The 24,974-nt window shown below is 44.9% G+C and overlaps 1 long non-coding RNA gene across 1 annotated transcript; it reads left to right on the forward strand.

Moving 5' to 3' along the window:
* The first annotated feature begins 249 nt into the window (after positions 1 to 249).
* On the forward strand, positions 250 to 1,345 carry LOC135051119 (uncharacterized). The gene is made up of 5 exons (XR_010242047.1): positions 250 to 306; positions 398 to 460; positions 644 to 685; positions 1,024 to 1,074; positions 1,227 to 1,345. It is a non-coding gene; the product is annotated as an uncharacterized LOC135051119 (long non-coding RNA).
* Positions 1,346 to 24,974: the final 23,629 nt, after the last annotated feature.

Consider the following 24,974-nt stretch of genomic DNA (forward strand, 5'->3'; position numbering starts at 1 on the left):
ATACTGTACAGTACATGTTTCCAATTGACAGCTTCACTTACAGTACTGTTATTTTTTTTCCCACAGTACCAACAACACCACCACCACCACCACCACCACCACCACCACCACCTGCTGCGCTGCCAGGTATTGTGTAACGAGAATTCTGGTGTGACTGTCATCGTTACACTACTGTACATGTGTCCTGGATACTGTATAGTACATGTTACAAATTGACAGCTTCACTTACAGCACTGTTGTTTTTTCTCACAGTACCACCACCACCACCACCACCAACACCGTCTGACCAGCAGAGCTCTGGAAGTGGTAATCATTATTTTTGTTACAGACACACTAGTTTCCTACAGTATTACTGTAATTTTTTTATTTTACAATACTTGTTATCTTGTACACACAGACCGCCTCGTTATTGATACCGAGGAGGAGGAGGAGGAAATGGGGGAGCCTTCAGGCCAGCCTGGTAAGAATTGTAATCTACTGTACAGTACTCTACATTCTACATTCATTGATTTATTAACAGTACCAATGGCTTGGGTTTGCGTGACCAGTGGTCAGGATTCCAGCAGTCAAGTGACCGACAGCGGTATCCTGATTGCAGAAATCCCATTGACTTTTCTTTTTGTTTTTTTTATATTCAACACAGATGTCACTTACCTGTACGTGGACTCTGAGCCGGAGGAGTATAGTAAGTACAGTAGGATTTTCTCAAGCCCATTCTTAAAAGTATTGACCAAGTCCACTTTTATTACTTTTCAGGCAGGGAATTCCAAACATGTACTGTACAGTATTTACCTCACTGTGAAGACCCCTTTTCGCCTCTGTGTGCGAAATCGCCTCTCCTCCAACACGAGTTAAATACAGGCACAGTACAGTACTGTATGTCCCCTACCACTGGACAGTCATTCTGCTCCTACTGTATTATGAATATATCTCTGCCTCCTGTAGCACTGTACTACTGTGCAATTTTGTAGTAACTGTACTCTACTGTATTTTGTTTATAATATTTTTTTATTTTCCACTCAGTAATTATTGACAGTGATGAGGAAGGGGAGAAAAAGCCCTCTCCCCAACTTGGTAAGTAAACTAAAGTATTGTACTGTACTGTACATTGTGTTAAACCAATGGGTTGGGTTTGCATGACCAGCAGTCAGGATTCTAGCGGTTAGGTGTAAAGTAGTGTATTTCCTGGAATGAACCTTTTTTTTCTCATTAATGTTTTTTCATAGTTCCTACACTGGAACAGGCCGCCGAGGAGGATGATGAATACGATGAGGCGGCATTTAGTGGTAAGAATTATCACTGACATTGATTTGATTCCACCAGAGTAGCACTTTTCATCAGATTTTTCTGGAAAATGCGTAGAAATCGGATAAAAATTGCACAAATCGGAATAGTGGATGGGGGACTTTAGATGATTGTTTTTGTTTGAACTGGTGATATTGCCCATACAGTAGCAACCAATCACATTCCACATTAACATTTATCTACAGTAGTTACACTTACAGACGATAATGCAGTACAGTAGGTAATATTTGTAATTGTCAGAGAAGTATCTTCATATACTGTAGTTAGAATTCTCATATTTGCCACTACAAATTACCACTACAGTAACTGCTAAATATTTTAAGTGTACTGTACAATATGCACATACAGTACAGTACTGTACAGTATGCATAATTCAAAGCAAAAAAGAGTTGCTACCTTAGTCTAGTCATAATCACCGGCATACGGGCCACTCACAAATTTTCTGATGGTCTCGGTGGGGTCCCTTGGAATCACCATGCCTGTCACAAGCATACCTTTTTTTTACCCACCTGTCACTAGGCCTGGACACTAGTTTACTATTACTATACTTTTTACTGTATACTGTATCTTATAATATTCTTCTCTTTTACCCACAGACGACGAGCCAGAATACCATTTTGGTAAATAAATATACTGTACAGTAGCAATAGTTGGTACTGCAATTACAGTATTTTTTTTCTCCAACATTACTTTAAGTCCAACTGATATGACTAACTGTATTTTATCTTTTTACAGTCCGTCACCAACCAGTGGAGGAGACACCTGGTAATAAAATAGAAATACATAATGCACTGTACTGTATTCTAACTTACTGTAACATGTATAACACTGAGCTGATCATCTTCACACCCTCTGACATAACCTTACAGTACAAACTGTACTTTCTCTCCTTTTTCACCCTCTTCACTACACAAATGCATGCTGCGTTTCCTGACTACTGATATAATAGTGTGTAGAGCGTAGCGAGGCACCGTGCCCACCGCGTGGCGAGCGAAGCAAGCATGCAAGGGGCTGCTTTCCGCTCGCCGCCCCTGTCGGGATTGTGTGGTCGGGATTCCGGCGTCTGTATTTTGACTGCCGGGATCCCGTCCAGCGGGATTACGTACTGATCTCCAGTCTGAGCCTGCCCTAGGCATAGGCATACTTGCCAAATGCCCAGGGGCACAAGCAGCTTCTGCTGATTAATATGATATGCAGCATGCCTACAGTATATTCTGTGCATACAAAATGCATTACTAATGTGCAGCATTATGTGTATACAGTACTTTGTTGTGTAACATATACTGTAGCAAGGGCACTACTGTGTGGTCTAATGTGAACAAAGAGCAATATGATGTGATGCAATGTGAATAAGTGGGAATACTTTGAGGAGTAATGTGGTACTATCATATGATGTAACGAGAAAAAGAGACACTATTGCATGATATGTTGTGAATAAAGTTGCAGTACTGTGTGGCGTCATTTCAGATTGGGGAATTACTGTGTGGCCATGCCCCTTCCCAGCAAGAACATGCACCGTTTTGGGATGCACACCGAATGTGCACACTGTTGCTATTTTAAACATACAGTACAGTAAGTTGGAGGAGCACCAAAATGAGGACTGCTATGGTTGAGGGGTGATGGTGCTGGGAAAGGGGTACAGGCTCAGAGGCGGAAATAGCATCTGTGCAAGGGGGCAGCATCCAAAAACTTGACTAGGGAATCATATTATTTATGGCTGGCTCTGAGTACAGTCCACTATTATGGATAGTACTCCCTACAACACCACCTACAGTACTGTAACCCTCTTTTTTCTGAAGCGGTCATGAAATGTCATGACTGCTAATACATACAGTAAATGTCTACAGTATTTGTACTGTGGTGTTTTATTCCTTTGACAATTTGTTTATGACCTATTGAAGCTAAACTCTTGTACAGTACTTTATATTTTGAATACCAGCAATACAGTATAATACTGTACCTACAGTATACAGTAATAATTGTTTACTATTTGAATGTGACTAAATGTTTTTTTTTCTCCAATATAGTGCCAATTATTTATGGGGGCCCCAGACAGGGGCAAGATAGGTGGGCTGGCCCAGAAGCGGGCAGGCAGCAGCCCACTTATACAAGAGGTAAACTAAAGCAATGTTTAAATTACCTCGACAGCATACAGTAGTGTTTGATTTACTGTACTGACAATACAGTACTGTACATTGTAAATAACAATATTGTCTAATATAGAGTAAAGTACTGTATTGCCATTACTACACTGTAAAGTATTCAGTATTTGTTTTGTAATACTGTCCTTTTTTTCCCACAGAACAGTTGCAGCGTGCCATCCAGCTCCTGCGGGTGGTGGTCCACCTCTTAGTGGACCACTTTTTTAATTTTTTATTAAGATTAATTTAATTTTATTTAATAAAAATTTTTGTTCTTGTACTCCATTGTATAGTATCTTTTTCTACTGTATAAGATAGGCATACTGTACACCATACAATTATCTGGCAGATAATCTGCAAGATCTGGCTGTTTGTAATGAAATTCTCTCCTAATTTAGCTGTGGTGTACAGTACCTCCTGAGTGTGCTGGGGTGCTTTCTGGCCAGTTTGGGGTGATTTGGAGCAAGTTTGGTCGGCCATCTGGCCGACATGTGCTGTCGACTGTTTGGCAAACATGTGTTTTCACTCCAGCATGTGTGTGTCAGGCATTTTGTGTGTGTCAGGCATTTTGTGTGTGTCAGCCATTTTATGTGTGTCAGCCATTGCTGTGTGGTTCCACAAATGTTAGCGTGTCAAAGTGCTGACCACTGACACCACTATTTCACTTTGTACCGCATGCCTTTTGTGGAACCACACAGCCCAGCATGACTTATTGCTGGGCTGTGTGGTTCCACAAATTTTCTTGGAAAACAAATGAACATGAGTGTCTTTACTTTAATACTTTTTTTTTTTTTCCCACAGATATCTATATACACAAGAAAAGAATGTAACGAAGAACAAACTACTTTTTTGTTTTAATTAACTTTCAAACTTTATTTAAAAAAAAACACCTTTTTTTTCTTCAATAAACTTTTAAAAATAGAAGTTTCCTGTGGTTTTTATTAAAATATGAAATGCAAGATGCCTAACCAAGTTGTTTTACATACAGTATACCACTCTTAATTGAATTCCCATCATACAGTAGTACTAATTTATACAGTACAGGAAGTTGGGAATACAAACATTGGAAACCACGTCATGTTTATTTTAAGAAACACTTTATTTACGGACAAAATCATTTGGAACATGTAACATCACACATACTGTACTGTATTGTAATAAAGCCAACATCACACATACTGTACGGTACTTTAATCAAAAGGTAACAGCACAAATACAGTAACAATATCAACTTTAACATTTTTATAATTTATTTTTTTGTGGTGGTGGTGCGGGGTAATGGTTTTTGTACTTTATTTTTAGGTTTTGCTTTTTTGAATTATTTTTCGTTTTTGTCTTTTGCTTTTTAACACTGTCGCATACGGACACCAGAATAGAGGACTGACAACAGCAGCCCCTGGATGGAAACGCAGCCCAAGGCCCCAGATGGACACAGCACAATGGACTCGGCTGCTACTGGATAGATACAGCAGCGCCCAAAAAATCAACAGGAATAAAAGGGGCAACTTGTAACAGGCCCTTACATTACCAGGAATGTGGTGAGCCAAGTTCATGCACTCCCCTTTGAGTAACCGAGCTGCTCCAAGTGGATTCAGCACAGTGCATGCAGCCCCAGAAAATGTACAGGTCATACAGGTACATTGACACAATTTTTTAGCTTCAGCTGTGTGAAGCTGATGTGCTGAAGCTAGGAGGTAGGTAATGATCTGGTTTCATCATAGTCGAGCTTCCAAGTCATTTTCCTCTTCGTTCTCAGCACAGAGTTTATGGTATCCCTTATCTTCCTCTTTTCTGGATCACCAATCCTCACGCGGCGTTCACACCTAGCCATGATGTCATGTACCAGATTTTTGGGCAGCGGAAGTTTGCCCTTGGAACCATCAAAGTTCACACGATTGGCCCACGTCAAGTATTTGTCGTACCGTACATGGTGCTGGAACAGAGAATATGCATATTTCTGAATATGTCCATTTGAAGCTCTGTACAGATGGTCGTCCAGGGAAGTTGAGATGACAGCCAGGGCAATATTGTTCAGAGAGCCTCCGAATGTATTGCGAAGTGGCCTGTGAGCAGGTGTGCTGGTCATCATTGGTGTTCCTGGCAACAGCACACTTGAATCCAGGCCTCTGCGGTCGTCCAGCCCTCTGCGGTCGTCCAGGCCTCCTCTGCGGTCCTCCAGGCCTCCTCTGCGGTCCTCCAGGCCTCCTCTGCGGTCCTCCAGGTCTCTTCTGCGGTCCTCCAGGTCTCTTCTGCGGTCCTCAAGGCCTCCTCTGCGGTCGTCCAAGTCGCTGACTTCGTCCAGTCCGCTGCTGTGGTCCAGGCCTCTGCGGTCCTCCAGGCCTCCTCTGCGGTCCTCCAGGCCTCCTCTGCGGTCCTCCAGGCCTCCTCTGCGGTCCTCCAGGCCTCCTCTGCGGTCCTCCAGGTCTCTTCTGCGGTCCTCCAGGTCTCTTCTGCGGTCCTCCAGGCCTCCTCTGCGGTCCTCCAGGTTTCCTCTGCGGTCCTCCAGGCCTCCTCTGCGGTCCTCCAGGCCTCCTCTGCGGTCCTCCAGGCCTCCTCTGCGGTCCTCCAGGCCTCCTCTGCGGTCCTCCAGGTCTCTTCTGCGGTCCTCCAGGCCTCCTCTGCGGTCCTCCAGGTTTCCTCTGCGGTCCTCCAGGTCTCTTCTGCGGTCCTCCAGGCCTCCTCTGTGGTCGCCCAAGTCGCTGACTTCGTCCAGTCCGCTGCTGTGGTCCAGGCCTCTGCGGTCCTCCAGGGCTCCTCTGCGGTCCTCCAGGTTTCCTCTGCGGTCCTCCAGGCCTCCTCTGCGGTCCTCCAGGCCTCCTCTGCGGTCCTCCAGGTCTCTTCTGCGGTCCTCCAGGCCTCCTCTGCGGTCCTCCAGGCCTCCTCTGCTGTCCTCCAGGTTTCCTCTGCGGTCCTCCAGGCCTCTGTGGTCGTCCAGGCCTCCTCTGCAGTCGTCCAGGCCTCCTCTGCGGTCGCCCAAGTCGCTGACTTCGTCCAGTCCGCTGCTGTGGTCCAGGCCTCTGCGGTCCTCCAGGTCTCTTCTGCGGTCCTCCAGGCCTCCTCTGCGGTCGTCCAAGTCGCTGACTTCGTCCTGTCCGCTGCTGCGGTCCCCCAGGCCTCCTCTACGGTCGTCCAGGCCTCCTCTGCGGTCGTCCAGGCCTCCTCTGCGGTCCTCCAGGCCTCCTCTGCGGTCCTCCAGGCCTCCTCTGCGGTCCTCCAGGCCTCCTCTGTGGTCGTCCATGCCGCTGACTTCGTCCAGTCCGCTGCGGTCCTCCAGACCTCCTCTGCGGTCCTCCAGGCCTCCTCTGCGGTCCTCCAGGTCTCTTCTGCGGTCCTCCAGGCCTCCTCTGCGGTCGCCCAAGTCGCTGACTTCGTCCAGTCCGCTGCTGTGGTCCAGGCCTCTGCGGTCCTCCAGGGCTCCTCTGCGGTCCTCCAGGTTTCCTCTGCGGTCCTCCAGGCCTCCTCTGCGGTCCTCCAGGCCTCCTCTGCGGTCCTCCAGGTCTCTTCTGCGGTCCTCCAGGCTTCCTCTGCGGTCCTCCAGGCCTCCTCTGCGGTCCTCCAGGTTTCCTCTGCGGTCCTCCAGGCCTCTGTGGTCGTCCAGGCCTCCTCTGCAGTCGTCCAGGCCTCCTCTGCGGTCGCCCAAGTCGCTGACTTCGTCCAGTCCGCTGCTGTGGTCCAGGCCTCTGCGGTCCTCCAGGTCTCTTCTGCGGTCCTCCAGGCCTCCTCTGCGGTCGTCCAAGTCGCTGACTTCGTCCAGTCCGCTGCTGCGGTCCCCCAGGCCTCCTCTACGGTCGTCCAGGCCTCCTCTGCGGTCGTCCAGGCCTCCTCTGCGGTCGTCCAGGCCTCCTCTGCGGTCCTCCAGGCCTCCTCTGCGGTCCTCCAGGCCTCCTCTGCGGTCCTCCAGGCCTCCTCTGTGGTCGTCCATGCCGCTGACTTCGTCCAGTCCGCTGCGGTCCTCCAGACCTCCTCTGCGGTTCTCCAGGCCTCCTCTGCGGTCCTCCAGGTCTCTTCTGCGGTCCTCCAGGCCTCCTCTGCGGTCGTCCAAGTCGCTGACTTCGTCCAGTCCGCTGCTGCGGTCCCCCAGGCCTCCTCTACGGTCGTCCAGGCCTCCTCTGCGGTCGTCCAGGCCTCCTCTGCGGTTGTCCAGGCCTCCTCTGCGGTCCTCCAGGCCTCCTCTGCGGTCCTCCAGGCCTCCTCTGCGGTCGTCCAAGTCGCTGACTTCGTCCAGTCCGCTGCTGCCGTCCCCCAGGCCTCCTCTACGGTCGTCCAGGCCTCCTCTGCGGTCGTCCAGGCCTCCTCTGCGGTCGTCCAGGCCTCCTCTGCGGTCCTCCAGGCCTCCTCTGCGGTCCTCCAGGCCTCCTCTGCGGTCCTCCAGGCCTCCTCTGTGGTCGTCCATGCCGCTGACTTCGTCCAGTCCGCTGCGGTCCTCCAGACCTCCTCTGCGGTCCTCCAGGCCTCCTCTGCGGTCCTCCAGGTCTCTTCTGCGGTCCTCCAGGCCTCCTCTGCGGTCGTCCATGCCGCTGACTTCGTCCAGTCCGCTGCGGTCCTCCAGGCCTCCTCTGCGGTCCTCCAGGCCTCGGTCGTCCAGGCCGCTGACTTGAACCGCTTGGTGGTGTGTTGCAATGATGGTGCGGCAAACTCCAACTTGCCATTCTTCCCTCGTTTGTTCAATGACTTTCTTCATGGCTTCTACCATCTGTTCCTTTATGCCTTCTTTAAGGCCAGCCACATCGGTCTGCAGCTGATTGACCTGTCCACCAACTTCTGACTCCATATTGGTCACCTTACTGAGTAGCTCCTTTAGTAAAACAGGACAGGTACACTGGCAGTCCTGCACTTTGGTGTTCACATCTGTGAAATGCAACCTTCTTCGTGGTGAATGTGTCATGTCTTCTTGTCCAGGGGTGGCTACATGGTCCAAAAAAGAAGCTTCCTGATGCAGCGTGTTTGTCACGTCCTCTTGCACCGGTATTTCCAGATTCATTGGCTGAACACTGTGATCTGCAGGAGATGGAACAATTACATCATTTGCCACACCACATATCAGCTCCAACGTATTATTCTTTGCCTTGGCATTTTTTCGTGGTTTCACCACATTTTCTTTCTGAGCCGCCTTGGCAGTTTTCTTCTTCTTTTGTGGGACTACTGCAGCAAGTTTCTGTGCCACTGATGGGTGGGTTTTGGCACTCCCGTAAAATCTGGTAGTCTGCATTCTTTGTCTTTTGTCTAAAAATATAAAAACCACAATAAGAAAACATGTAAAGCACAGCATGCTAAAAATAGCAAACAACTGTACATTTTCAAATAAAGTGCACAACAGTAAAGTGCAAATACTGTACAGTATTTGCCTTTTTTCCCTGTGCCTCCCAACAAGAACCTCTGCAGGAGGGACAGAATGCTCTGTTACGGACTTCAGTTTAAATATACAGTATGATTACCATCACCTGTGCGAACAACTATACTGTACAGTAGTTACTGTATTTGATAAGATAGGTGTTTCACCACAAGTGATAGCAATCATTCAGTACTACTGCACATAGTACACCGGGATAAGCAAGGTCTATGTACATTACGTTATACCGAGCTGGATCGCTTAGCAACCTGACAAAATGGCCACCGACCGTGAACTCCCAGCACGTGGCAGCGCTTGGATATGGAGTGAGATACAGTATGGTACAGTCCAGGGGCAATGCTGAAGGAGCGTCACAATCCCCTAGCTCAATTACTAGAGCCATCTTAACAGCAGTGTGGGCCCCTGGACACAGCAATGCACTGGGGCCCCTACCCACTCACCAGCGGAAGGGGTGGGGGGAGCTATCAGCGGCAGCTTTGATGCTCCGCGGGGGATAGGGGGGGTTCTATCTTTCGCTCAGTATGTACAGTAGGACCTGGAGAAATAATTTCTGCTAATTATTCCTTTACTGCACAGATGGGGCAGGAAGGAGAACACTAAACTGTAGAAGGGGGCATTGTGCTGAATGAAGGGGCCCTGGTACATGACTTCCAGGGTGGTAGGGGGTGTTTAATACACAGGGGAGGAGTGGATAATGGAGTGGGCTTAATATTAGTGTTATGGACTGCAATTAGTTTCCTGTATGAAACAGATACAGTACAGTAAATAACCCTCCTTGGAAGTGCATGGGCCCTGTGAGACTTACAGTAGTGTACAGCATAAGGGTCGACTGACATGATGTACAAGCATTACATACAGTACATGTCAGTACTGTATGTAAATTCTTCAATTATTGCCTAACAACAATGCTGCTTACTGTATATTAAATACTGTAGGCCTAGAAATGTGCATCTCAATATAGTAGTTAAAAACACAGGGGCCTATGTGGATAAGCGAGTTCTATGCACACTAAAAATGGCCACCGACCGTGAACCCCCAGCACGTGGCAGCGCTCGGATATGTAGTGAGATACAGTATGGCATACATTTCACACTCCAGGGGGCAATGCTGAAGGAGCGTCACAATCCCCTAGCTCAATTACATTGGGATAAGCGAGGTCTATGCACATTACGGTATACCGAGCTGGATCGCTTAGCAACCTGACAACATGGCCGCCGACCGTGAACTCCCAGCACGTGGCAGCGCTCGGATTTGTAGTGAGATACAATATGGCATACATTTCACAGTTCAGGGGGCAATGCTGAAGGAGCGTCACAATCCCCTAGCTCAATTACATTGGGATAAGCGAGGTCTATGCACATTACGGTATACCGAGCTGGATCGCTTAGCAACCTGACAAAATGGCCGCCGACCGTGAACTCCCAGCACGTGGCAGCGCTCGGATATGTAGTGAGATACAATATGGCATACATTTCACACTCCAGGGGGCAATGCTGAAGGAGCGTCACAATCCCCTAGCTCAATTACACTGGGATAAGCGAGGTCTACTGTATGCACATTACGGTATACCGAGCTGGATCGCTTAGCAACCTGACAAAATGGCCGCCGACCGTGAACTCCCAGCACGTGGCAGCGCTCGGATATGTAGTGAGATACAGTATGGCATACATTTCACACTCCAGGGGGCAATGCTGAAGGAGCGTCACAATCCCCTAGCTCAATTACATTGGGATAAGCGAGGTCTATGCACATTACGGTATACCGAGCTGGATCGCTTAGCAACCTGACAACATGGCCGCCGACCGTGAACTCCCAGCACGTGGCAGCGCTCGGATATGTAGTGAGATACAATATGGCATACATTTCACAGTTCAGGGGGCAATGCTGAAGGAGCGTCACAATCCCCCTAGCTTAATTACACCGGGATAAGCGAGGTCTATGCACATTACGGTATACCGAGCTGGATCGCTTAGCAACCTGACAAAATGGCCGCCGACCGTGAACTCCCAGCACGTGGCAGCGCTCAAATATGGAGTGAGAGATGGTATACATTTTAAAATACACCGGGATAAGTTGTACAGGCCATGGAGCAATGCACAGGGACATTCATCATTTACGTACAGTATATAAATAATTGTAAACCGTAAATGAAAGAATTACCGGTCAAATACTGTATGACGAAACTGTGTCAATGAGCTGGAACAGTATGGCCTGTGAAGAAGTTTTCGAAGGCAGAAACGGAGAGCAAATTATCAGGAGATTTCTGAAAGGTCGGAGAAGATCCACACAGCAAGTCTGCCTACGAGGAAACAGATTTGCAAAGTGGGTAGCGGGCGGTGACTGAGACGCTCTTTTATTCACATTCAAAAGTACAGTATGCTCTGTGATTGGTGTAAGGATGAATGCGCCTATATTGGCACCAATCACAGCGGTAAGAATTCCTTTTGTGTGAATGTGAATAAAAGAGCGTCTCAGTCACCGCCCCGCTACCCACTTTGCAAAGCTGTTTCCTCGTAAGCAGACTTGCTGTGTGGATCTTCTCCGACCTTTCAGAAATCTCCTGATAATTTGCTCTCCGTTTCTGCCTTCGAAAACTTCTTCACAGGCCATACTGTTCCAGCTCATTGACACAGTTTCGTCATACAGTATTTGACCGGTAATTCTTTCATTTACGGTTTACAATTATTTATATACTGTACGTAAATGATGAATGTCCCTGTGCATTGCTCCATGGCCTGTACAACTTATCCCGGTGTATTTTAAAATGTATACCATCTCTCACTCCATATCCGAGCGCTGCCACGTGCTGGGAGTTCACGGTCGGCGGCCATTTTGTCAGGTTGCTAAGCGATCCAGCTCGGTATACCGTAATGTGCATAGACCTCGCTTATCCAAATGTAATTGAGCTAGGGGATTGTGACGCTCCTTCAGCATTGCCCCCTGGAGTGTGAAATGTATGCCATACTGTATCTCACTACATATCCGAGCGCTGCCACGTGCTGGGAGTTCACGGTCGGCGGCCATTTTGTCAGGTTGCTAAGCGATCCAGCTCGGTATACCGTTATGTGCATAGACCTCGCTTATCCCAATGTAATTGAGCTAGGGGATTGTGACGCTCCTTCAGCATTGCCCCCTGGAGTGTGAAATGTATGCCATACTGTATCTCACTACATATCCGAGCGCTGCCACGTGCTGGGAGTTCACGGTCGGCGGCCATGTTGTCAGGTTGCTAAGCGATCCAGCTCGGTATACCGTAATGTGCATACAGTAGACCTCGCTTATCCCAGTGTAATTGAGCTAGGGGATTGTGACGCTCCTTCAGCATTGCCCCCTGGAGTGTGAAATGTATGCCATACTGTATCTCACTACATATCCGAGCGCTGCCACGTGCTGGGAGTTCACGGTCGGCGGCCATTTTGTCAGGTTGCTAAGCGATCCAGCTCGGTATACCGTAATGTGCATAGACCTCGCTTATCCCAATGTAATTGAGCTAGGGGATTGTGACGCTCCTTCAGCATTGCCCCCTGGAGTGTGAAATGTATGCCATACTGTATCTCACTACATATCCGAGCGCTGCCACGTGCTGGGAGTTCACGGTCGGCGGCCATGTTGTCAGGTTGCTAAGCGATCCAGCTCGGTATACCGTAATGTGCATACAGTAGACCTCGCTTATCCCAGTGTAATTGAGCTAGGGGATTGTGACGCTCCTTCAGCATTGCCCCCTGGAGTGTGAAATGTATGCCATACTGTATCTCACTACATATCCGAGCGCTGCCACGTGCTGGGGGTTCACGGTCGGTGGCCATTTTTAGTGTGCATAGAACTCGCTTATCCACATAGGCCCCTGTGTTTTTAACTACTATATTGAGATGCACATTTCTAGGCCTACAGTATTTAATATACAGTAAGCAGCATTGTTGTTAGGCAATAATTGAAGAATTTACATACAGTACTGACATGTACTGTATGTAATGCTTGTACATCATGTCAGTCGACCCTTATGCTGTACACTACTGTAAGTCTCACAGGGCCCATGCACTTCCAAGGAGGGTTATTTACTGTACTGTATCTGTTTCATACAGGAAACTAATTGCAGTCCATAACACTGAAGTTGTATTTTCAGTACTGTACAGTATACAATACTTAAATTTGAACATCAGGTACTGGATAGTAAACATGTACAGTATTAACTTCTATCATAAAACTCTTATGCATTTTCAGATGTGTAAATTTTAGACTACAGTATTCACAAATGTTTTCTCTCCATACAGGAATTATAGTTGGACAACATGCCAGTAACTATCAACAAAACGATGAGCAAGATAATCGCCAACATGAAAAAAGAAAATAAAACCATCAAAGAGATCCATGCATGGCTCAAGGAAAGTGGCATTATAGTCACTTTAGAAACGGTGCGCTATCATGCATTCGAGAGAACAACGCCCAGATTTGTATTTCCTACAAAATGCACATGGTACGTACTGTACACTACTGTAATGTTTAAATGACTTGCTTTATACCATAAACAATTTTTTTGAAATAAAATAAAAACTTCATCAATTGTAACTGTGATTGTGCTGTTCATGAAATCATATTTTTCATACTGTATTGTACTGTAGGAGAGTGCAACAAATTGTGGAGGAACTAACTCATGAGGATGATGAGCGTACTGCTCTGCAAATTAAACGAATTCTCCATTCCAAGTATGACCTGGACATATCGGCCACCAGCATCAGAAGGATGCGACGGAAAATGGGATGGACCTTTGGCGCAACAAGGTAAAATACTGAAAGCAGTATAAACCATACAGTAAATGCACTGTTAATAATCCCTTGATACGTGATATAATAATGCCATAAATCATTATACAGAGTGTGTACTTTATACTATATACAGTATGTGTGTGTGTATATACTGTATATATTCTATCCCAAAAGAGATACCTACTGTATAGGCACTCAGAGACAGCAATGAAGCATTGCCGGCTTATTGTGATGATTACATACTGTATACTGTGTGTGTGTGTTTGTGTGTATGTACAGTATGTATATATATATATTACTCTGTATGTAACTTAATGTACTGTATGTACAGTTTAATGTATACAGTAGGTATATAATACAGTATACTGCACATACAGTCTACTGTATATACAGTAATCTGTAAATCTGTAATTTCATAACTGTATCTGATTTCATTATTTTTGGCTCTTCACAGGATATCTCCAATGATAAGAGATGTGAATAAAGAAAAGAGAGTGGAACAGGCACGGCGATGGATTGAGAGTGGTGAAACATTTGATGATGTCATTTTCACAGATGAATCGTCTGTTGCCCTTGAGCGGTTCTCCAGAATGTCATTCAGGAAACGTAACCATATCTCTTTAAAACCACGCCCAAAGCATCCATTGAAAGTCCATGTATGGGGAGGCATATCACGATTAGGAGCTGGTCCCCTATTATTTTTCGAAGGTACAGTACTATACTTTATTCTGTGCCTGTGTTCTGTAAAAATACATGTTGTACTGTAGAGTACGTGTAACTGCACAATAAAAGGAGTTGCTTATTAATGAACAACATTTTTTGATTTCTGTAGGAATCATGGATAAGAAATTTTTCCAAGAAACAATAGTAGAGAAATGTATGGTGCCATTTGTGAATAAATATTACCCAACTCACCATAGGATATTCCAAGACAATGATCCTAAACACTCCGCCTCAGCCAAATTTATGGAAGAGAAAGGTATGAATTGGGAACGCACACCACCAGAGTGAGTATTCTTTCAACAGTGTACAAGTAAAATTTTGGATAGCACTCTAGTACTGTAAAAAAAATTTTCGTTTAATAAACAGTACAATATTGTATGTTTCATTTTCTCTATTTACTGTAATGTAATTAATTTTTTCTATACGCTTTTTTTTTATTTTTATATAGATCACCAGACATGAACCCAATCGAATTAGTGTGGGCTCAATTGAAGAGGTACGTTAGGAGTGTTGCAAAGCCAACAACAAAACAGCAACTGGTGGATGGGATAAAGAAATTTTGGCTAGAAGTACTCACACCTGAACATTGTAATAATTATATAAATCACCTGTATAAAGTATTACCTGTTGTAGTTGAAAGAAATGGTCAAGCCACAAATATGTAGTTCTGTATTTTCTGTTTAAAATTTTAAATTGGTGCATTATTAAAAAAAATGATAAAATTGCCTTTGTCTGATTATTGCATAAACTAATGTAGAATATTATACAGTAGTAATGTTATTGATGTGTACTGTATGAACAGTTATTTTCAGTTTTATAAGTCCTGAATAAGAGTACTGTACATTTTGATCAGTGCAGTACATGGAATCGGATGTTGTAATACTTTATTTTTACATTAATATTGATGTTTTTCCAATAAATATTCAATTTTACAGTATGGTACGGTACAGTACATGAGGGTACCTGTACAGTATGATACGTCATTATGGGGGAGAAATACTGTATCCACTAAATGTACAGTAAAATGTTTTTTTCTTATTACAAACACACAAATGCATCTCAGATGGAAATATGCTATACACAGCAGACAGCTTATGGTGACAGAACTTCCCTACTGTATCCCCACCCATAGTCGTGGTATATTTTAGATTGCCTAATGAGACACTCCTGCAGCATTGCCAATGATTCATGTAAAACCTGTGTGCAAACAGTATCTGTATTGAATGCAAAGTACAGTAAGAGTACAGTATACAGTATTATCAGAGCCAAACCTGACCAACATGATGCCCTAGGCTAGATTTTGGCTGATGCCCTCTTGCACAGATGCTACGTAGTTCCGCCTCTAACCCTGCACCCCTTTCCCAGCACCATCACCCATTTTGGCGCTCCTACCCCCTATAATCTAAATAAGAACAATGTGCACATTTAGTGCCAGCCCAAAACAGTGTACAGTATGTTCTTGCTGGGAAGGGGCATGGTAACACAATAATACCCGAAGATGAAATGACACAACACAGTACTGCAACTTTATTCACATTATATCATGCAGTGGTGTCTCTTATTCTCATGACATCATATCATAGTACCACATTACTCCTAACAGTAATGCCCCTTATTCACATTACACCCCACCACATTCATCTTTATTTACATTAGACCACAGGTTCTCAAACTCAGTCCTCAGGACCCCACACAGTGCAGGTTTTGCAGGTCTCACAGAATCACAAGTGAAAAAATTAGCTCCACCTACTGTATGGACCTTCTAAAATGTGTCAGTTAGTAATGAATACATCTGTGCACTTGCTGGTTTACCTGCAAAACATGCACTGTGTGGGGTCCTGAGGACCAAGTTTGAGAACCACTGCATTAGACCATGCAGTAGTGCCCTTTCCTTATGTTACACCAGAAAATATTGTAGTACACCTTATACACATACAGTACAGTAATGCCACACATTAGTAATGCATTTCATATTTAAATTTTCTGATTTAATTTCATAGAGCCGCAGTCACTCACAGAATATAGGCATGTACTGTAGCATCTCATTTTATTCTGCAGAAGCTGATTATTCCCGTTTGGCTAGTTTGCCGCCTCTGTACAGTATATCACAATAGAAAAAAGTTATAGTGTCAGTGAAAAAAGCACCTCATGACAGATACTGTACACAAGCTCATGTCTAAATACTGTATACTGTAAGCAGTGACATTAAGGGGTACAGTACTGTATATGCAATTGCAGTCGAATTCCGGCAGGAATACGGAAAAAATGGACACGGGATCCCCCATCTTTTTAGAACCAGCACCGGGCTCTGCGCCTGGTCCTGGTGCAAAAAATAAGGGGGACAAAAAAAGCGTAGGGGTTCCCCATATTTTTTGAATCAGCACTGGGCTCCACTAGCTGGACAGATAATGCACAGCCGGGGGAGACTTTTATACCGGTCCCTGCGGCCATGGAATTAAATACCCAACTAGTCACACCTGGCCGGAGTACCCTGGAGGAGTGGGGGCCCCTTAAATCAAGGGGACCCCCCTCCAGCCACTCGATTATCTCTATCACCCCTGTGTATTGTAGCTAGGGGATTGTGACGCTCCTTCAGCATTGCCCCGTAGCCTGCAAAATCTGTGCTGTTATTTGCTCCATAGCTGAGTGCCTCCTAGGAGCTAGGAGTCACAGGCGGTAGCCATTTCAATTGAGTCTGCCCTGCTATAGAATTGTACAGGTATGTGTACATTACCGTACGGTGCATAGAACCTTTACAGTAGAAACTCTCCTGCAGCTTTGGCCTGCTTTACTGTATGTACTGTAAAACTTGTGTTTTGTCAGTTTGCTATGCGACCGAGCCCGGTGTAACGTACAGTACTGTAATGTGCATAGACCTCGCTTACAGTATCTCTGTGTATTTTGGCTAGGGGATTGTGACGCTCCTTCAGCATCGCCCCGTAGCCTGCACAGCTTATGCCATTTCTCATTCCATACCCAACTGCTGCCTGCCACGAGGTGGGGGTTCAGGAGGTGGGGGTTCATGGGTAGTGGTCGTTTTGACAGTGTGCTATGCGATTGAGTCCGGTGTACCGTAATACTGTATGCAATCCTACAGTAGCTTATCCCTCCCCTGTGTATTTTGGCTAGGGGATTGTGACGCTCCTTCAGCATTGCCCCATAACCTGCACAAGGGTTCAGGGGCGGCGGCCATTTTGCCAGTGTGCTACAGTATGTCATCGAGTCCGGTGTACCATAATATGCATACTGTGTATTTTAGCTAGGGGATTGTGACGCTCCTTCAGCATTGCCCCATAGTCTGTACAATCTGGACTATTACTTGCTCCGTAGCCTAGGGCCTCTGTGGGGCAAGGAGTCATAGGTGGTAGCCATTTCTATTCAGTCTGCCCAGCTACAGAATTGTATGTGTACTGTGTACGGAGCATAGAACCTTAACCTGCATAGAACCTGCACATTATGGTACACCGGACTCGATCGCATAGAACCGCTCATGCAGCTACTGTATGCCCTGGTTTACAGTATGTGAATAAAAAAAATAATAAAGTGTCTGAAAAAAACTACAGTAACATGCATTCGTACTTAAGGAATCGAACCCTGGACTCTGAGTATAGGAAGCGAAACACTTCACCACTTCGCCGCAGACAAATGTATAAATCCGTTGGTTTTGATTATGCTGTAATGGCTACGGGATTAGGACGATAACATACTGTAGAAAATTCCTAATCTTGAGAGGCAATAGTGAACTTGTAACACACATCCATTTGCGACAGTGTACACTACTGGTTTTACAGTACTGTGTTTTGTCTGCGGGACTTGGACGCTCACATACAGTATTTATAAAGTATTGTAGATGGATCATATACTGTATGCTGTACTACAGTATTTGCGTCGGTGTCGTACTGTATATACAGTACTGTATTAAATAATGCAGCGTAATGAGTACAGTATTTACTGTATGCAGCGTAATGAGACGCCTTAGTAAAGTAGTCCTTATTATGTATGTCAGTATTGTATTTTACGGGAGACCACACGCATGCGCAGTGGTGATTGTAAAAAGCGACATCTGGTGGCTGATCGCAGGTATTACACGTAAAGGTAACGCCAAACGTCAAATGTCTGTCTCCGTGCGATTAGATAGCCTCTCTGTGGTTGGCGCGCCTCGCTACGCCACAGTACGCTGCGTATGGTCGAACGGGACAAACGCCGCGGCCACTCAAGATAAAGGTGGCTACATCTGTATATAGGATGTACAATCCCCAGGTGTATCTCACACATCACACAGTACAGTATATAGGGTGTACAATCCCCAGGTGTATCTCACACATCACACAGTACAGTATATAGGGTGTATAATCCCCAGGTGTATCTCACACATCGCTCAGTACAGATTACATGATGTATAATCACCAGGTGTATAACACACATCACACAGTACAGTATACAGGGTGTATAATTAATTACCAGGTGTATCACACACATCGCACAGTACAGTATATAGGGTGTATAATCCCCAGGTGTATCTCACACATCACACAGTACAGTATATAGGGTGTATAATCCCCAGGTGTATCTCACACATCACACAGTACAGTATATAGGGTATATAATCCCAAGGTGTATCTCACACATCGCTCAGTACAGTATACAGGGTGTATAATCACCAGGTGTATCACAAACGTTGCACAGTACAGTATACAGGGTTTATAATCCCCAGGTGTATCTCACACATCACACAGTACAGTATATAGGGTGTACAATCCCCAGGTGTATCTCACACATCACACAGTACAGTATATAGGGTGTACAATCCCCAGGTGTATCTCACACATCACACAGTACAGTATATAGGGTGTATAATCCCCAGGTGTATTTCACACATCGCTCAGTACAGATTACAGGATGTATAATCACCAGGTGTATAACACACTTCGCACAGTACAGTATATATGGTGTATAATCCCCAGGTGTATCTCACACATCGCTCAGTACAGATTACAGGATGTATAATCACCAGATGTATAATACACGTCGCACAGTACAGTATACAGGGTGTATAATTAAATACCAGGTGTATCACACACATCGCACAGTACAGTATATAGGGTGTATAAACCCCAGGTGTATCTCACACATCACATAGTACAGTATATAGGGTGTATAATCCCCTGGTGTATCTCACACATCACACAGTACAGTATATAGAGTGTATAATCCCAAGGAGTATCTCACACATCGCTCAGTACAGTATACAGGGTGTATAATCACCAGGTGTATCACAAACGTTGCACAGTACAGTATACAGGGTGTATAATCCCCAGGTGTATCTCACACATTGCTCAGTACAGATTACATGATATATAAAATCACCAGGTGTATAACACACGTCGCACAGTACAGTATACATACTGGTCACAACAATGCAGCAGATATTGAGCACTGATCAGGATACTAGAATTTACACAGAGCTGCAAGATACAGCAATGGCCTACTGTACTGTACTATATGTATACTGCTAGTCACCAAAATGCTGCACTGTCCTACTATATACTGCGCACAATAATGCAGCACAAAGATAGTATACTTGACACAGAGCTGCAAGATACAGCAATGGCCTACTGTACTGTACTATATGTATAATGCTGGTCACCAAAATGCTGCACTGTCCTACTATATACTGCTCACAATAATGCAGCACAGAGATAGCATACTTGACACAGAGCTGCAAGATACAGCAATGGCCTACTGTACTGTACTATATGTATACTGCTAGTCACCAAAATGCTGCACTGTCCTACTATATACTGCTCACAATAATGCAGCAGAGATAGTATACTTGACACAGAGCTGCAAGATACAGCAATGGCCTACTGTACTGTACTATATGTATACTGCTAGTCACCAAAATGCTGCACTGTCCTACTATATACTGCGCACAATAATGCAGCACAAAGATAGTATACTTGACACAGAGCTGCAAGATACAGCAATGGCCTACTGTACTGTACTATATGTATAATGCTGGTCACCAAAATGCTGCACTGTCCTTCTATATACTGCTCACAATAATGCAGCACGGAGATAGTATACTTGACACAGAGCTGCAAGATACAGCAATGGCCTACTGTACTGTACTATATGTATACTGCTAGTCATCAAAATGCTGCACTGTCCTACTATATACTGCTCACAATAATGCAGCAGAGATAGTATACTTGACACAGAGCTGCAAGATACAGCAATGGCCTACTGTACTGTACTACTATAATTATATACTGGTGGTCCCCAGTCCCCACAATGCAGCACTCTGAGCACTGATATTTGCAGCACACTGAGCACAGATATGGAGTGTTTTCAGGCAGGGAACGTAGATATTTGCAGCACACTGAGCACAGATATTTGCAGCACACTGAGCACAGATTACTGAGCTTTTCAGGGAGAGAATGCAGCCACGTCCTCTCCGTTCAATCTCCAATGCACGAGTGAGAATGGCGGCGACCCGCGGCTCTTTATATAGAATACGAATCTTGCGAGAATCCGACAGCGGGATGATGACGTTCGGGCGCGTTCGGGTTAACCGAGCAAGGCAGGAAGATCCAAGGCTGCCTCGGACCCGTGAAAAATAAGTGAAGTTCGGGGAGGTTCGGATCTCGGAGAACCGAACCCGCTCCTCTCTATTACCGCATATGTCATATCAATAAATTGAAAGATATGCATATATACAGTATAATTGAGTTTCCATTCTAAACCCTTATGCAATACAGGAAAGTATCTGCAATGCCTGGCTATTATTTAGTAATTTTTTTTTCTCTCTGCCTCCACCACACCCTCTTTCTCTCACCATTACAATATATCCCCACTTCTCTCTTTCTCCACCTATTGTCTCTCTTTCCCAACCCAACACTATCTCCGCACCTCTCTCCCTCTCCCTCTGACTCTATCTATCATCACCCCCTCACTCTCTCCTATGCATCTCTGACTCTGGAGTGAGGGGTCAGAGTTCATACCAACTGTTGCTACTGTACTGTACATGCTAACATGAACATAATTTTTTTTATCAATAGTTGATTTTATTATAATACTGTATATTGGCATGATTCACAGGTCTAAAGATTCTTTAAATTATAATTAGAAGAGTAAAGGCAGTGCGACTCTGGATGATATATTTAACTATGTTGCTCAGAGGAGTGAAAATGATCAAAATAGTTTAAAGCCCAGTGTGGCCGGTGCGAATGATGAATGATTCGCACTCTCGCGAGTTGTAAACTAGGTAGTCTGTCATCTGTCTCTGCAGTTGAATTCTGGCTATATCATTGACAACACTGTGCATATCGTTCAGTTGTTCGTGAAATCGCTCAGTGTGGCCGATCTATCTCGTTCATTATCGTTAATTATCATTCATCTGGGAGTCTGGGAAGTTCAAGGAGAAAATAATGAATGATATCATTCATCATTCATGTCGTCCAGTGCGGCACTGCCGTAAGAGTCTGAGCTGCACATAAAACATTCTTTGCCAAGGGAAACCACAAGAGAAATAGAAATAAATATATATATTGCAACATTACTGGGCAAATGTACTAAGCCTTGGAGAATGATAAAATGGACAGAGATAAAGTACCAACCTATCAGCTCTTGTCATTTTTTAAACACAGTCTGTAACATGGCAGTTATGAGCTGATTGGTAGGTACCATTGGTGTTTCTATAATGGGTGCAATGTGTGCGACGCACATGGGCCCCCTGGGTAAAGGCGGGCACACACTGCACACACTGCACTCATGTTTTTTGCTTACCTTTCCAGAGTCCTGAGCCTGAGCAGCAGTCGCAGTCAAAATCACCGGCAAACCTTTGCAGAGTTCTGCAAAATGGCCGCAGCGCATGCACAGTAGAATTTTAGTCTCCAAAGCATGACGGGTGCCATGTTTCCGGAGACCGGCGCATGTGCAGTAGACTCTATATAAAATGTATATGTTCTGACGCTATAATTGTTATTAAAGTACCTGCTGCTTACTCCCACAAGGCTGGGTTAACAGCTTTCAAAACATCTATCAATAAAAAACATCAAAGGAAAGAGCTGGTACTTCCACAAATAGAATTTTAATATCACATGTAAAGTCTGTTTAAAATAAAACAAATTAAACATATGTCTCTTACTATCACAATTGGAATGCCAGAGTCTACTGCACCGTGAAGAGGAGGAAGCCCACCCGGAGTCTGCACACGTGCACCCTCCTGTATTACAATGTCTCTGGTAGGCACTCTCCAAGGCTTAGCTCCCCCCCCCCATCCCCCCCCCATAATCTTTCTTTTTTGGAGAGGTGTCAGATACATGATATCATATAACTGGACATATTTGAAGATTACACAAGAGCAAAGTCAGACATTAGTGCTCAGTACATTTTGTACATTCACATTGAACAAGATACTGAAGAAAGATACTGTAGAAGACAATTGGTTCATTTATTATTTCAAAAATACATTTTCCACTTTTTGTATCCTTGTGCTGTGAGTTATATAGTCACAAAGAACAGTGGTTTAGTAATGATGCTAAAAAATGAAGTTACCCTTTCTTGCTCTGTTTGGGATATACTGTACACAATGCAGGAGCAAAACTGTAAATTGTTTTCATGAATGCTCCCTGTTGAACAGCTTTTTGCATACTTTCATTGCTCTGTTTTCCTAACTACTCCCCTTTGTGTCTTAAGGTGTGTACACACGGTGAGATCCTTGCTATGCCCGATTTTGACTATGCGATTTCCCTTGAACTCCCGCATAGCCCAGATAGATTTTGACTATCTGTGCTTGAGATTTTGTCTATGTAAGATTTTGACTAAAGGTGGGTACTAGAGATGAGCGGGTTCGGTTCCTCGGAAACCGAACCCCCCCGAACTTCAGTTTTTTTTACACGGGGCCGAGCGACTCGGATCTTCCCGCCTTGCTCGGTTAACCCGAGCGCGCCCGAACGTCATCATCCCGCTGTCGGATTCTCGCGAGGCTCGGATTCTATCGCGAGACTCGGATTCTATATAAGGAGCCGCGCGTCGCCGCCATTTTCACACGTGCATTGAGATTGATAGGGAGAGGACGTGGCTGGCGTCCTCTCCGTTTATAGAGAGTGAGACTACTAGAGTAGAGAGAGACACAGTATTATTTACTTTAGTAATTTTGGGGAGCATTAGGAGGAGTACTACTACTTGCTGAAGTGATAGTGTGACTGTATATCTGACTTGTGGGGGAGACAGTGGGGAGCAGTTAGAGTCTGAGAGCAGGAGTACATATTTTAACGTACAGTGCACACTTTTGCTGGCACTCTGCTGCCAGAGTGCCACACTGCCATTGTGACCACACTGACCACCAGTATATATTGTGATTGTCTGCTTAGGAGTACTACTTGCAAGTTGCTGATAGTGTGACCAGTGACCTGACCACCAGTTTAATTAATCACCACCAGTTAATATATATATATATATATATATATATAATTGTATATAATATATATATAATTGTATATGTATACCACCTACCCGTGTTTTTTTTCTTTTCTTTCTTCTTGATACATACTACTATAGTAGCTTACTGTAGCAGTCTGCGGTGCTGCTGAGCTGACAGTGTCCAGCAGGTCCGTCATCAGTCATTACATAATAAATATATATACCTGTCCGGCTGCAGTACTAGTGATATTATATATATATATATATATTAATTTCATCTCATTATCATCCAGTCTATATTAGCAGCAGACACAGTACGGTAGTCCACGGCTGTAGCTACCTCTGCGTCGGCAGTCGCTGGTCCATCCATAATTGTATACCACCTACCCGTGGTTTTTTTTTTCTCTTTCTTCTTGATACATACTACTATAGTAGCTTACTGTAGCAGTCTGCGGTGCTGCTGAGCTGACAGTGTCCAGCAGGTCCGTCATCAGTCATTACATAATAAATATATATACCTGTCCGGCTGCAGTACTAGTGATATTATATATATATATATTAATTTCATCTCATTATCATCCAGTCTATATTAGCAGCAGACACAGTACGGTAGTCCACGGCTGTAGCTACCTCTGTGTCGGCAGTCGCTGGTCCATCCATAAGTATACTAGTATCCATCCATCTCCATTGTTTACCTGAGGTGCCTTTTAGTTGTGCCTATTAAAATATGGAGAACAAAAATGTTGAGGTTCCAAAATTAGGGAAAGATCAAGATCCACTTCCACCTCGTGCTGAAGCTGCTGCCACTAGTCATGGCCGAGACGATGAAATGCCAGCAACGTCGTCTGCCAAGGCCGATGCCCAATGTCATAGTACAGAGCATGTAAAATCCAAAACACGAAATATCAGTAAAAAAAGGACTCCAAAATCTAAAATAAAATTGTCGGAGGAGAAGCGTAAACTTGCCAATATGCCATTTACCACACGGAGTGGCAAGGAACGGCTGAGGCCCTGGCCTATGTTCATGGCTAGTGGTTCAGCTTCACATGAGGATGGAAGCACTCAGCCTCTCGCTAGAAAAATGAAAAGACTCAAGCTGGCAAAAGCACCGCAAAGAACTGTGCGTTCTTCCAAATCCCAAATCCACAAGGAGAGTCCAATTGTGTCGGTTGCGATGCCTGACCTTCCCAACACTGGACGTGAAGAGCATGCGCCTTCCACCATTTGCACGCCCCCTGCAAGTGCTGGAAGGAGCACCCGCAGTCC

Source organism: Pseudophryne corroboree, chromosome 2, assembly GCF_028390025.1.
Source record: "Pseudophryne corroboree isolate aPseCor3 chromosome 2, aPseCor3.hap2, whole genome shotgun sequence".
In the NCBI taxonomy this organism is placed as follows: domain Eukaryota; kingdom Metazoa; phylum Chordata; class Amphibia; order Anura; family Myobatrachidae; genus Pseudophryne; species Pseudophryne corroboree.